Source organism: Canis lupus, chromosome 2, assembly GCF_003254725.2.
Source record: "Canis lupus dingo isolate Sandy chromosome 2, ASM325472v2, whole genome shotgun sequence".
NCBI lineage: Eukaryota > Metazoa > Chordata > Mammalia > Carnivora > Canidae > Canis > Canis lupus.
Genome location: NC_064244.1, coordinates 35,362,968 through 35,376,375, shown reverse-complemented (window position 1 = coordinate 35,376,375; position 13,408 = coordinate 35,362,968).

The following is a 13,408-nucleotide window of genomic DNA, read 5'->3' as shown; positions in this document are numbered from 1 at the left end:
CAGGATTCCAGCCATTACACAGAGACGAGCTCCGTGGAGAGATGCTGGATCCGGAGGTGTCCCTGTGGGTGCACCGAGGGGAACCCAGGTGGGGCACGGGGATCAGAGCCCCCGACCAAGCCTGAGAGTCTTTACCACACCCCAGGCTCGCGTCAGACCACAGCATTCTGAGTTCTGACCCGTGCAGTGGGGCCTTCCTGCTCCTCCCAAGCAAAGAGGAGGCGGGAGGGGTGCTCGCATTCATAGCCACGGGAAGCAGCCTGCCCTTGGACACAAGTGAGAGAGAGTCAAGAAGGGCCCTGGGCCCCCTTGCTCCCTGCCTAAGGCAATTTCTTCTTGCACAGGGGATGGAGGGGAAAATGAGGCTTGACTGGGGTGGGGACAGCTGCCCAGAGCTGGGCCACCGACATGGGTGGGTGGTCTCAGGTGAACTATGAGGCCCAGGGCTCAACTCCTCAGCCCTACTACTCATAGGGTCCCCTGTGACTCTGGGTAGGCCCACCCCCACAAGGGCCCCCACTGCCATCCCCGCCCCCTGAGGATGCCCCCCAGCTAGAGCCCAGACCTAGCCGCAACAGGACAGAGCTGCTGTGAACACAGGCTCTGAAGTCAGGCGGGTTTGAATTTCCATCCCAGCCCTGCCTCTTTCCTGGTATAATACTCTGGGCAAATTTCTTAACTCATCTAAGCCTCAGTTTTCTCATCTGTAAAAGTCTGGAAAGAAGTAAAAAATAATGTAGAGAAAGCAACCTGTAAAGGAGCTCCAAGATACATTACTCATTGAAAAGAAAATGCAGAACAGAAGAAACCAAAATGCAGAACAGGTTTTTGTTTTGTTTTTTAAAGTAGGCTCTATGCCCATTGCTGGGCTTGAGCTCACGACGCTGAGATCAAGACCAGAGCTGAGATCAAGACTCAGATGCTTAACTAGAGCGAGCTACCCAGGTGCCCCAAAACTATGCACCGAGGAAAATTTTTTGAATTTTTAAAAAGGGGTCCTCATATACGTGTGTGCCTGTTATGAATAGATTATATTGGAAAGTCCACAAGACAGTGGAAACTGTGCTTTCCCTTTGGGGCAGAGAGTGAGGGGTGGGAGTAGAACAGTTACTTTTCATTGACTACCGTTGGTACTATTTGAAGTGTTTACTTTGTGCAAGTTCTATTTTTTCAATTAGAGTTTTTCTTAATGAGGTTAATCAGATTTACAGGGTTGACTCAAGGATTAAATAAATTAATACATGTAAAGTACGTAGCACAGAGCAAGCACTCAGTTCTGCACCATGATATTTACTGAGCATGTTGTAGTTCTAATTGGCCCCAATTCTTTCCCCCTCTACTATATCCACACCCTTGCCATAACCTCATGTCTTGCTTTGGCAGAGAGGGTGCTGGCGTGCTTAGCCACGTTCTCTTGCATTTTTGCCTTTTGCAGAAGAACATGCCTTAAGTAGCTGCTGGTCCAGCAATGGTTAGAGAAATATGCAGCGGATTTGTATTCAATCCACAGTTTTTTAAAGCTTTTATCTTTAAGTAATCTCTTAACCCAGTATGGGACTTGAACTCACAACCCCCAAATCAGGGGATCCCTGGGTTGCTCAGCGGTTTAGCGCTGCCTTCAGCCCAGGGCCTGATCCTGGAGACCCGGAATCGAGTCCAACGTCGGGCTCCCTGCATGGAGCCTGCTTCTCCCTCTGCCTGTGTCTCTGCCTCTCTCTCTCTCTCTCTGTATCTCTCATGAATAAATAAATTAAATCTTTAAAAACAAAACAAAACAAAAACTACCCCAAAATCAATAGTCACATGTTCCACCTACTGAGCCAGCCAGACACCCCTCTATCCACAGTTTTTTTTTTTTTTTTAATTTTATCTATGTATTAACGAGAAACACACAAAGAGAGGCAGAGACACAGGCAGAGGGAGAAGCAGGCTCCCTGCAGGGAGTCCGACGCAGGACTCGATCCCAGAATCATCCCTGAGCCGAAGGCAGATGCTCAACTGCTGAGCCACCCAGGTGTCCCACCATCCACAGTTTAAAACCAAGCCTACCTGAGCCTAGTCCAGATCAACTGAAATCTAGTCAGCTTGCAAGAAATACTTACTGTGGTATAACCCTGAGGTTTTTTTTTAATCAAATGCTGGGGGGATTATTTTTAATATTTTATTTATTTGTGAGAGACACAGAGAGAGAGAGAGAGAGGCAGAGACACAGGCAGAGGGAGAAGCAGCCTCCATGCAGGGAGCCTGACGTGGGACTCGATCCCGGGTCTCCAGGATCAGGCCCTGGGCTGAAGGCAGCGCTAAACTGCTGAGCCACCCAGGCTGCCCTAACCCTGAGTTTTGGAGTGGTTTATTATACAACATTATTATGACAAAAGCTGATTTATAAAAACTCTATGGCAGGCCCTGTGCTAGGTACAGAGGCTACAATAGTAAGTAAACCAAATGCAGTCCCTGCCTTCATGGAGTTTATACTCTTAATGATCAAAAGTCTAGGAGAGCAGGGAGGCAAGGAGGGTTGATCTAGGTAGAGGGTCAAAGAAGCTTCCTTGAGGAAGTGACACTTGAATTGAGACCTGAAAGATGAACAGAGTTAACTAGGTAAACTCCAGACAAAGGAATGGAATGTGCAAAGGCCCTGAAGCTGGGAGGGACCATGGCTCCTACAAGGGGGCTGGATAACAGAGAGACAAGTGTGAGATGAGGTGGGAGCTGTAGATCAGGCAAGGATTTTTTTTAAAGTGATGGGAAGCTTTGGGAAGGTTTAGTCAAAGACAGAAGAGGACACAATGAAATTCACTTAGGAAGAGGTCATTTGGACTGAGGTTGAATACATCCTGGTAGTTATGCTAATTGAGGTGGTACTGGAACTGTTACATCTGTGCCCATCTCTTTGTCTCTGCTACTTCTTCTTTTTTTTTTTTTTTTTAAAGATTTTATTTATTTATTCATGAGAGACACAGAGAGTGAGAGAGGCAGAGACACAGGCAGAGGGAGAAGCAGGCTCCACGCAGGGAGCCCAATGCAGGACTTGATCCTGGGTCTCCAGAATCACACCCCGGGCCAAAGGCAGACGCTCAACCACTGAACCACCCAGGGATTCCCATGTCTTTGCTACTTCTGTGTCCATATCCATATCTCTGTCCTTGCTTTTGTGTCCAGCGCCAGAAACTCCAGTCCCCAGCCCCTTCCCAGATTACTGGGATCCTTAAAAACCTAGGATCTCTTCCTCCGTACCACATATGTATACTCTGTGTGTTTCCAAAATTCTTGCCCATCTTCTGGGCATCTTGGGTCTCTCTGGGAGTGCTGGCCCCACGCTGGTACCTCTGGACCAAGCTCCTGAGTCTGAAGCCTGATGACTCCTCCCAGATCAGGGGGAGGGGCAGGAGGCACAAAAGGCCCTGGCATCTGCAAACCTCCCATCAGTGTAAATCAATGCAAGATTAAAATTCATGATGGTTCCGGGGCACAACTGCAAACAATTTGTTCAGTAAACTTTGCTCTAATTGGCATTCGTAGAATTTCCTGTTAATCAGGCCCCTTGGGCTCTGTGGAGCTGGGATGCTCCATCTCCCCATGACAGGACAGGGAACATGTACAGGTGGGCGTCACACAGAGGAGGAGGAAGGATGGGTAAATGGGTGTCTCTCTAATGATTTGCCACCACCATATTACATCTTACCGTATGGATTCAAAAGTCGGACTGGGGTGTCCACAGGTAAGCTTCCTCAAGGAGTACCTCTGTTCCACTCCATGCAACTCTCTGTGTTTTGGGGTGAATCTGGAGTGAATCTGCTGAGTCAGAGTTTCTGCACAGGTGTGTACCTAGGTACCGGGTGATGTAAATCCGTTGGGATATGCATCCAAGTGGCGGGGCTATGCATCTGTCAAAGAGTGTACTCTTTGCTGTCTGCACACAGCTGTCTAGGCTCAGGCTGCAGCAGGTGTCTGCAGGTGAGTAGAGCATGGCTCAGGGTGGAGGCCTCTGGCCCGTAATCCTTATCTGGCTTTCTCTCTGGCTTCAAGAGATAGGAACTGGTAACGATTAAGTTGGGTCCTGGAGTAAGAGGGCCTCCCACCCATGAGTCCCTGGTCTATCCATGCTAGCTGCCACCAAAGCCGGGCTGGGCATTCCCCACTCCATCCCCCCTCTCTCTTCACGGGGGCCCACACTTGCCCACCCACACGCCAGAGGCCCAAGACCCAGAGCCCAAAGGCTTTTGAGGGTTCTGCTGAAAAATAGCTAGGCCCTCAAATATGAAAAGAAATCACATGAAGAGGCTGCAAGTAATAAATGCTTAATTATATGTCTCCAAAATGTAACATTGTGCCACCTGCAAAGCTGCTCAGCTCATATGGGTTATATAGAAATGATCTGTGATGGGGGATCTGGCTGTGCTTTCTTGTGTTTGAAATGGGACGGATAGGGACGCCTGGGGGGCTCAGCGGTTTGGCACCTCCCTTTGGCCCAGGGCATGATCCTGGAGTTCCAGGATTGAGTCCTACCTCAGGCTCTTTGCGGGGAGCCTGCTTCTCCCTCTGCCTATGTCTCTGCCTCTCTCTCTGTGTCTCTCATGAGTAAATAAATAAAATCTTAAAAAAAAAATGAAATGGAATGGATAGCATCCAGGAGGAAGAAGACCCAAGAACATCCAGAGACAGCCCTGGCCAGTCCCCTGAGCTCCAGCAGGAGGACCCAGCCAATTGGTCCCCAACTCTCTGCTGGCTGTCTGTCACATAGAGGCATCCTCTGCCCTGTAAGTGATGGGGGGTCACCCTGGCATGCTGTCAGACCTGGCACAAGGACACTGGGAAGGTGTAGCTCCGTGTGTGTGTGTGTGTGTCCGTTACAGGCTTCTGAGTGCCAGGCCTGCCTGCAGCTTGTGTCTGAATGGGTTTATGTTCAAACACAGGGAGCAACCGCAGTGCTGGTATAATTGTGTGTAAGGGACTGTGCTTTCTGCCCAGACGGTTATGATGCTTCTTTTTTTCTGTGTGTGTGTGTACATGCATGTGTGCATGCCCCAACAGATAACTTGCCTGAACATGAGGGCTTTGGGGGGTGTGCTGGCTTGGGGGATGGTGTGCGGGTGGCCCCCACCCCAGCATCCCTCACCATCATTATCTCAGCAGGAGCAGCTCTTGCCCTGGGTCCCGCCCTCACTGTTTCAAGCAGCTGCTGCTTTCCCCCAAATTAACCCCTCTGCTTCATCTTCTCATTTTCCTGCTGGGGGACCTTGGGCTGGCTGGGGAGGGGTCTCGGGAGGGCAGTCCCCCAGCAGGCAAGCTGATCTTTCACGGACCCCAGCCCCCCCCACCCCCCAGTCCACTGGGATTCCTTTTCTTTCTTCATTCCTGTTGCTGTGGAGGACAGGGATAGTATGATTGGGTATCAGTTTGCTCTTGTGACTGCATGTGTGTTTGTGTGTATGTGCATGTGTGTGTTTGTGCACATGCGTGTGTGACACATCAGGTGGGAGAGGAAGGGACTGGCTCTAGGATGGGAATGGATCAGAAGCACTGTGACAGGGCCCTGGCTGCCTGGGAGGGGTGGGGATGCTCTCTCAGTTTTAGGGTCGCAGCACCTGGGTCCTGAGCTCCCCTGGCAGCACAGAAGGGCCCAAATAGTCTAAAGTGGCTTTTCCCAGCTGGGGAAGTCATGGGTCCACCCGAGGCTTATCCGAGGGCAACGAGGGAAGCTCAGCCTGGGCAGAGGGCATGTAGCGTCCCCTCTCTGCTCAAAGGGCCCCATCCAGGTAAAGAAGCTCCAGGATCTCAACCGAGGTGGCTGAGGAGAGGGGGAAGCAGGAGGATAGGTGAGAGAAGGGTGAAGGAAGGAGTTAATCCCAGGAGGCCTTGATTTGAACTGCTCTGCCTGCCACCTCCCTGAGGCCAGGAAGAAAGGAGTGGGCTCCAGAGATTCCAGATGAAGCCCAGGGTAGGTGCAGACAAGGGACCCCAGGTCTGAGGGAGGTGGGTGGACAGCCACCTCCAAGCTGGGTGCTCTGAGCTCTGGTGGCCGTGTGGAAGGACCCTATGCCACGACGCAAATCTGTAGACCATGCCAGGTGGCAGGGACCTCACCTACCAGAACCTTGGCTCTGATTCCAAGACATTCAAGTTCTCCTGCGTGCCCTTGGGACATCAACGTGAGCAAGACCGGGGGGCAGCCCCCCATGGAGCAGCAGGCTGCTGGGATTGCAGGGGAAGAGCCAGCACTGGGAAAGGGAATGGGAGCTCAGGGAGGTGGCTGTCCAAATGAAGCACATCACCCAGCTTAGGGAAGGTTTCTCGGAGAGGGTGGTGTCTCAGCCCAGGCCTGAATGACTGGTTGTAATAATAACACAAATAATTACTTGTAATCATAGCAACAGACAATAGCAACCCCGAGAAACTTCCCAAATGCCAGATAGATCTTCTCAGCTTTATAACCCTCATCTTACAGGTGAGGAAATGGAGACTCAGAAAGGTGCCCGACAACGAATCACTAGTAAGTGACAGAGCCAAGATTTCAAGACCACCAGAGTTATTGGCCCACCCCAGGATGCAGCCTTGTGTGCCGCTCTGCCCCCTTCCTGATTTCAGCAGCAGCTGCATGGGTCTCCGAGCACCTGCTGAGCCTCGAAGGTTAGCCTGGCAGCCTGGACCAGGCTCCTGTAGGCCAGATGCTGGCGCCACCAGGAAAGGCAGGTGTAGTGCTCCGACCAGTGTTTACAGAGACTGACACCTACCTGGCCCTGTTTTCATTTGCTTTCTAGTTGAGAAGGGAAAAGGCCTGGGTTTTTATGACACCAGCTTGTGATTCTATTTTCTGTTTAAATTCTGGGTGAGGGAAAAATAAGAGACATCAGAGAAACCTTCAGAATCTCATTTTGAGAGTCTGAGCTGCAGATAAATGAGCCTCCTGCAGAAATGCTACATCAAAGCAAATTTTCTCAGCTGTATTTTCTTTCTTTTAATAGGGCCATTTACTATATTAATATTCCAGGAAGTCATTTTAATTTCATGTTTATCATCCATTGGGAAAGTTAAACAGGATCAATATGTAACCAGTGGTGAATTTGGGGATCTGGGGGGAGAAGGGGAGTGTTTGGAGGCTGTGGTGATTCCACCACTGGGAGTCCTTGAGAGGGGAGTGGGGGAGGGGGCTGAAGAAGGGAGGACAGGCTGGGATGGGGGAGGGGAAGAGGAAGCATGGGGGAGCTGGAAGGTGGTGATTGAACACGCATCAGAGGAACAATTATTGAGCAGCTACTAGTGTGAGGCACAGCTTATGCCTTATGTTTTTTAATCCTCACAATTCACGAAGTAGACATTCTTATTCCCATCATCACATATGGGGAAACTGAGGCTCGGAAAATTTGTCACATGCCCACAGTCTTCCAGGAGAACTCTGACTCATTGACTGATTCACTCAAGAAATATATGTCAAACACCTGCTATGTGCCAGGCATTTACCTAGCAGCTGGAGAATTTTGGTCAATGAAAGCTAATTTACCAAAAGCCTAAGGCTCCATGTCAAATCTACTGAATGTCTCTTTTAGTGAATTGCCTGCTTCTGGGGAAACAGGTGAGCCCCTGCCCTGGTGGAGGTTACAGTCAAGTGGGATGACAGGCTCTCATCAATAATCACACAAGTCAACATGAACCTACCATCTATGGTAGGGGTTAGGGCTGGGACGGGGGGCTTCATCTAGAGGGGCAGGCTTCCTGTGCCGGGTGGGGACGTGCCACCAGCGAGGGGAAGCATGGGAGGCAGCTGCTTGACTAGGAAGCACGGAGCCTTGTTCCTAGGAGCAAGAGATGGTTGGTTCTAGGGAGCAAGAGAAGAAAACAAAGTTGGGAGGAGCCAGGGACCTCAGGGGCCGCTGAGGTGGACAGCAGGGATGATGGGACCCCTTGAGCTGAGGAACGACTTGGGGGGGCCCTAGAGGGCCATGAGGCAGATGTATACTCTGGATTAACTTCTATGTATCTGGTGTCCTCAAGCCTGGGCTCTGGAAGGCACATTCCCAGGCTGTGCCAGGAGACAGGGGTGGGAAGTAGTGAACGTGAAACAAAGCCCCATGAGCTGAGGCTGTTTCAGGAGGACTCGGGAGGATGCAGTGGACGCTAAAGATGGGGATCGGCCTCAGGGAATTTAGAGCCAGAGAAGGCAAAACCCTGGAATCATGTGGGATTCTCCTCTTCCTCAAACCGCCCTACACTTGATCCGTCAGCTCATCCTGCCGGCTTACCTCGGCAGTCCATCCTGAATCAGACCTCTACCCGCCGGCCACGGCCACGTCCCTGAACTAAGCCAGCAGCTGCTCTCCCCCAGATTACCCAGGAGCCTCCTTCCTCTTGTCTCTGCCTTTGTCCTTGACCCCCTACCTTCTATTCTCAACACCGCAGCCCGAGTGATCCCTTTAAAACATAAAGCACATCATGCCTAAAACCCTCTGGTAGATTCTTGTCTCACTCAGACAAAAGCTAGTTCTTACAGAGGCCCACGAGGCCTTACAGTCTCCCCACTCCTCTGTGGCTCTAAGTCCTTCTGCTCCACCGTTGCTAGCGCAGTTACTCGGGCCTGCTTGCTGTGGCAGCCACTTGCCGGCCATGGTCCCTCCTCAGCACCTTCGCACTTTTTACTTGCTGTTCCCACTCACTGCAGTGCTCTTCCCTCGATATATGTGCTTGCTCGCTCCTTCACTTGCTTCCAGTCTCTGCTCAGAGTCACTTTCTCTGACCACCCTGTTTGCACTGCGGTCCTCCCCACCAGCCCCCCACCCATTGCTGCCTGCTTGTGTTCCATGGCATTTCTCACTCCTAATACAGGTATAACGTACTTATTTACTTTGCTTGTGGTCTGCCTCCCCTCTCTAAATGTAAGCTCCACAGGGTGGAGATTTTGTCCATTTTGTTCACGGTTACATCCCCTTTGGCTACAACAGTGCCTAGGCCATCATGGGTGCTTTAGTTAGCTGGATAAGAAGGGATACCTCCCAATGCTGGGAGTAAGGAGCAAGGTGCCAAAGGGAATACTACTTCTGGGATGACTTGTTCTTAATTTAATTCTTGTGATTTCTTTGGCTCCTCACAATAGCCCTTCATGGTGAAAACTATTGTTGGGCTCATATTCCAGATGGCACAGCTGAGGCTCAGGTAGGTGGAAGGGGAGGTGGGAGAGCTGGACATCCTGCTGATCTCAGGACAGGCGCTGGTGCCAGATCGTGTGGGCTGATGCCTGGTGCCTCCATTTACCGTCTACAGGACCTTGGACAAGATTTGTCTTTCCTGTGCCTCTATGTCCTCATCTACAAAATGGGTACAATCACAGTACCCACATCCAAGGGCTGTTAGAAGAATTAAATGGCACAGTACATGCCATTAGCTTGAACTGCACAGAAGATGCTCAATACTGTTGGCTCTTGTTATTCTGGGAACTATACTGTGCTGTGTTAGGGGGGCTCCTCGGTTACTCCCCATCCAGGAGTCTCCATCCCATTTCCACAGGGGACCTTGGGTCAGCCCAAGCCTCTGCCTCCAAATGGCAGTGGCCAGGCTTGTTCAGTCCCATTTGTTTAGGTGGAATTTAATTTTTCCCTGAGCTGAGAGTCTTCTGTGCCCCCCTGCCCTCTCTTTTGCTCTCATCAGCAGGAAAATGAGCTCTGGGAGCTTTCCCCCTAGTCCAGAAATCCAAGGTGAAGAATTTCATTAACAATCAAGAGGACATAATCAACATTCTAATAATTCCAGATCTGCACTCCCCCAATTTTGCAGCCTCCCCCCGCAAAAAAAGGCCGCCATCCTCCCCACTCTATCCCATTCCTGGCACTCTCAGACACACTCACCTTGACCAAGAAATCTCATTTCCTCTCAAGCAAAATTTACTTTCCTATTAAATTCAGCACCTACTTCTGCCCTGATGATGAAGGGATGTGCTCCAGACTTTCTGGACCTCTCCTGCTTCTGAAAGAGATGTGAGCAGGAGCGGTGGTATCATGAGGGCCTGGCTGTCTCACACCTCCTGGAAGGTTCCAAAGTGGGCTGACACATTTTCCCCTAGGGACTCAGCAACTCCTTACTCCGTGGCCAGGGAGGCAGGACTTCTGGTGCAGCGGAAGACGAGGGCCCTGGCAATCTCTTCCTCAGGACTGCCGAATGGCCCCGTACCCCAGCACTTAGGAAGATTGATTGATTGATTGATTTAAAAGATTTTATTTATTTATTCATCAGAGACACACAGAGAGAGGCAGAGACATAGGCAGAGGGAGAAAGCAGGCTCCTGCAGGGAGCCCGATGTGAGACTTGATCCCAGGATGCCGGGATCATGCCCTGGAGCCAAAGGCAGATGCTCAACTGCTGAGCCACCCAGGCACCTCACTTAGGAAGATTTAGCCTATACCACTTTCTGCCTCTATGACCCTGGATAACTTAATTTTTCTGGGTTTCAGTTTCCTTACCTGTAAAATGGGGATCATAGCAGTAATGCTCCTCTCAAGGCCACTGAGGGGATGAAAGGAGGTAACGTTTAGCACAGTGCCTGATATGGATTATTACAAGCACACTGCTGGTTATAGGGTCTCTTGCACTTGAATCCTGCACCATGGTACCCACCATCCTTAAAAAAAAAAAAAAAAGTTTTTATTTATTCATGAGAGAGGCAGAGACACAGACAGAGGAGAAGCAGGCTCCATGTAGGAAGCCTGATGTGGGACTCGATCCCAGGACTCCAGGATCATGCCCTGGGCAGAAGGCAGGCGCCAAACTGCTGAGCCACCCAGGGATCCCCCCACCATCCTTTCTCTCACCTTTTTCCTTCCTTCATCCAGTTGGAATATAAAGACTGCTTATTGGTACAGTGAAGTGTGGATGATGAGTATGTTACACAGGCCTTTGCAGTGTGATCAGAGCTATGACAGGCAAAGTTCCAGGGATATGGGAACCCAAATGGGATGCCTGTGTGAAATCAGAGGGTCTGGCAGGAGCTGACTTGTGTTGAGAGCTGAGCAATGAGGAGTTTGCCTGGAGATGATAAGTAGGAGGTACTGAGGATGGAAACTGTCAGGGCAAAGGCCTGGAGGTGAGAGCTCCTAGCGGAGTGCTCTTTCTGCAGAGGTGCTGAGGGGCCGTCAGGAGCCGAGCCCAGAGGGGTAAACCCGGCATGGTGAGCCGTGAGAGGGAGTTTGGCATTTATCCTGAGGGCAACGTGGAGCCAATGAAGGACACTGAGGAAAGGAATGACCTGAGTTTTCTTTCTTTCTTCTTCTTTTTAAGATTTTATTTATTTATTCATGAGAGACACACAGAGAGAGGCAGAGACACAGGCAGAGGGAGAAGCAGCCTCCCTGCAGGGAACCTGATGCAGGACTGGATCCCAGGACTCCGGGATCAGGCCCTGAGCCAAAGGCAGGTGCTCAACCACTGAGCCACCCAGGTGTCTAAGTTTTCTTAGAGAAACATCTATTTGGTTGCAGTGTGGGGACCAGGGGGCAAGGGCTGATGTGGGGAGATAGTGAGAATGTGGGTGGGGCCCGGGCCGGGGAAGGAGCTGGAGAAAAGTGGATGTGTGCATCACAGAGGCAATCCTGGGCAGGGCCATCCTGACGGACAGTCAGGGTAGTGGAAATGACGGTTGGCTGCAGTGTGGCTTGAGCCAGTAGAGGTTTGGGGTAGGGGCCAGTAGAAGTACAAGGACCAGGGACAGAATGGTACACTGCATGCCTGGGCCCGGGTAGGGGAATTCTGTTGCCCAGGTCTCCATCTAAGAAGCTGCCTGGGGGAGACAGGGCTTAGAGCAGGAGCCCAGGGGTCTCAGGTCACCCTGGCCTGGCCCCGCTCAGGGCTCTACGCAGCTGGGGCCACAAGGATTCCAGGCTTACCAGAGGCTGCAGCTGGACCTTTAGTTTCCTAATCTCTGAATCCTCTGGAAATCCCTTTTGAGCCTTGAGTGGCCCCTAAATGTACTTCCCGATGGCAGCCCCGTGGCAGGGCTAATGGCACCTCCCTTGTGCTTCATAAACACACACACACCCTCTAGCCCACCCATGTGCGCATGTGCACACACACAGATGCAGACACACACAGTGTTTTCAGGCTGGGGATGAGCTCAGGGGGAAATGGGTTGGCAGGGGGTGAGAGCGAGGGGCAGGGCCCTTGAGCATCCAGGAGAGGAGGCAGCACAGGAGGAGGAGGGAAAAGAGGGACTGGACTGGGTAGGGAAGATACTCCCAGCTGCAGCCTCCCTGGCTCAAGCGGAGGTTAACCCTCAGGGAGAGGGCAGGAGTACTGCTGTGCTGGAAGTGACCAAAAGCTCTCCCTCCTGGAGCTTCAGCTGGTTGTCAAACTTCCAGACACCTTCCCTCTAGCTCCTTCCTAGGGCTCATGGCTCCAGGTGCCTCCCCAGCCTCTGACCTTCCCCCTTAGGGGATGTACAGCAGGTCTGGCTCCTGTACTCTGTGTGTGTGTGTGTGTGTGTGTGTGTGTGTGTGTGTGTGTTCTGGGGAGAGGGAGACTATTTGGGAAAAAAAGTTGAGGAAGGAGGAAAGTCTTGCCTTCCTTTGTACTGGGGATGAAGAGGTTGTTCTCACTTGTATGGAAGGTAAGATAGATAGTTGGTTCGGAGCTTCCTGGAAGGTCTCCTGCCCTCACCCCTGGTCTCCAATCTTTTCTCTGTATGGCAGCCATCTCACCCTCTGGCCCCCCAGTCTTTTTTTTTTTTTTTTTTTTAAAGATTTTATTTATTTGAAAGAGAGTGAGCCAGAGACAGCAGAGGGGAAAAGCATGGGGAGAAACAGACTCCCCACTAAGCAGGGAGCCTGACGTGGGGCTTGATCCCAGGACCCTGGGATCATGACCTGAGCTAAAAGGCAGATGCTTAACTCACTGAGCCACCCAGGCACCCCTCCCCCAATCTTTCTATAGCTCCTCAGTGTCCTCAGCATCCAGTACAAACTCTCAAACATGAATGACAGGACCTCTGTCCACCCTCCCGCCTCCTCTACATTGACACCCCTCCACCTAAGACCTCCAGGGTTCCTCCCGCTGTTGTTCCCTTGGCTGGCCTAGCTCCACACCCTACCCTTCTTCCTCATTCTTTAGGTCTCTGACATCCGGAAGCAAACTTTCTCAGACCACCCCTCTAAGCTAGTAAAGATTCCACCTTTGGGCCCCGGGGCCTCCTTCCCCCACTCCCCTAGCCTGTGGTTTTTGCCTCCCAGCTCTGATCACTCTGTGTTGTAACTGTTTAGCCTTTTGCCTCTCAAGGCTGTGAGCTCTGTGAGTGCAGGAACTTGCCTTTCTAGAATCCTCAATGCCTGGCACTATGACTAGCATTCATTAGATAGTGGAAGAAAAACTCCAGGAGTTAGTAAAATGGTATTCCATTTCAGGCCAAAAGCCAGTTAGAGATCACCAAGATGAC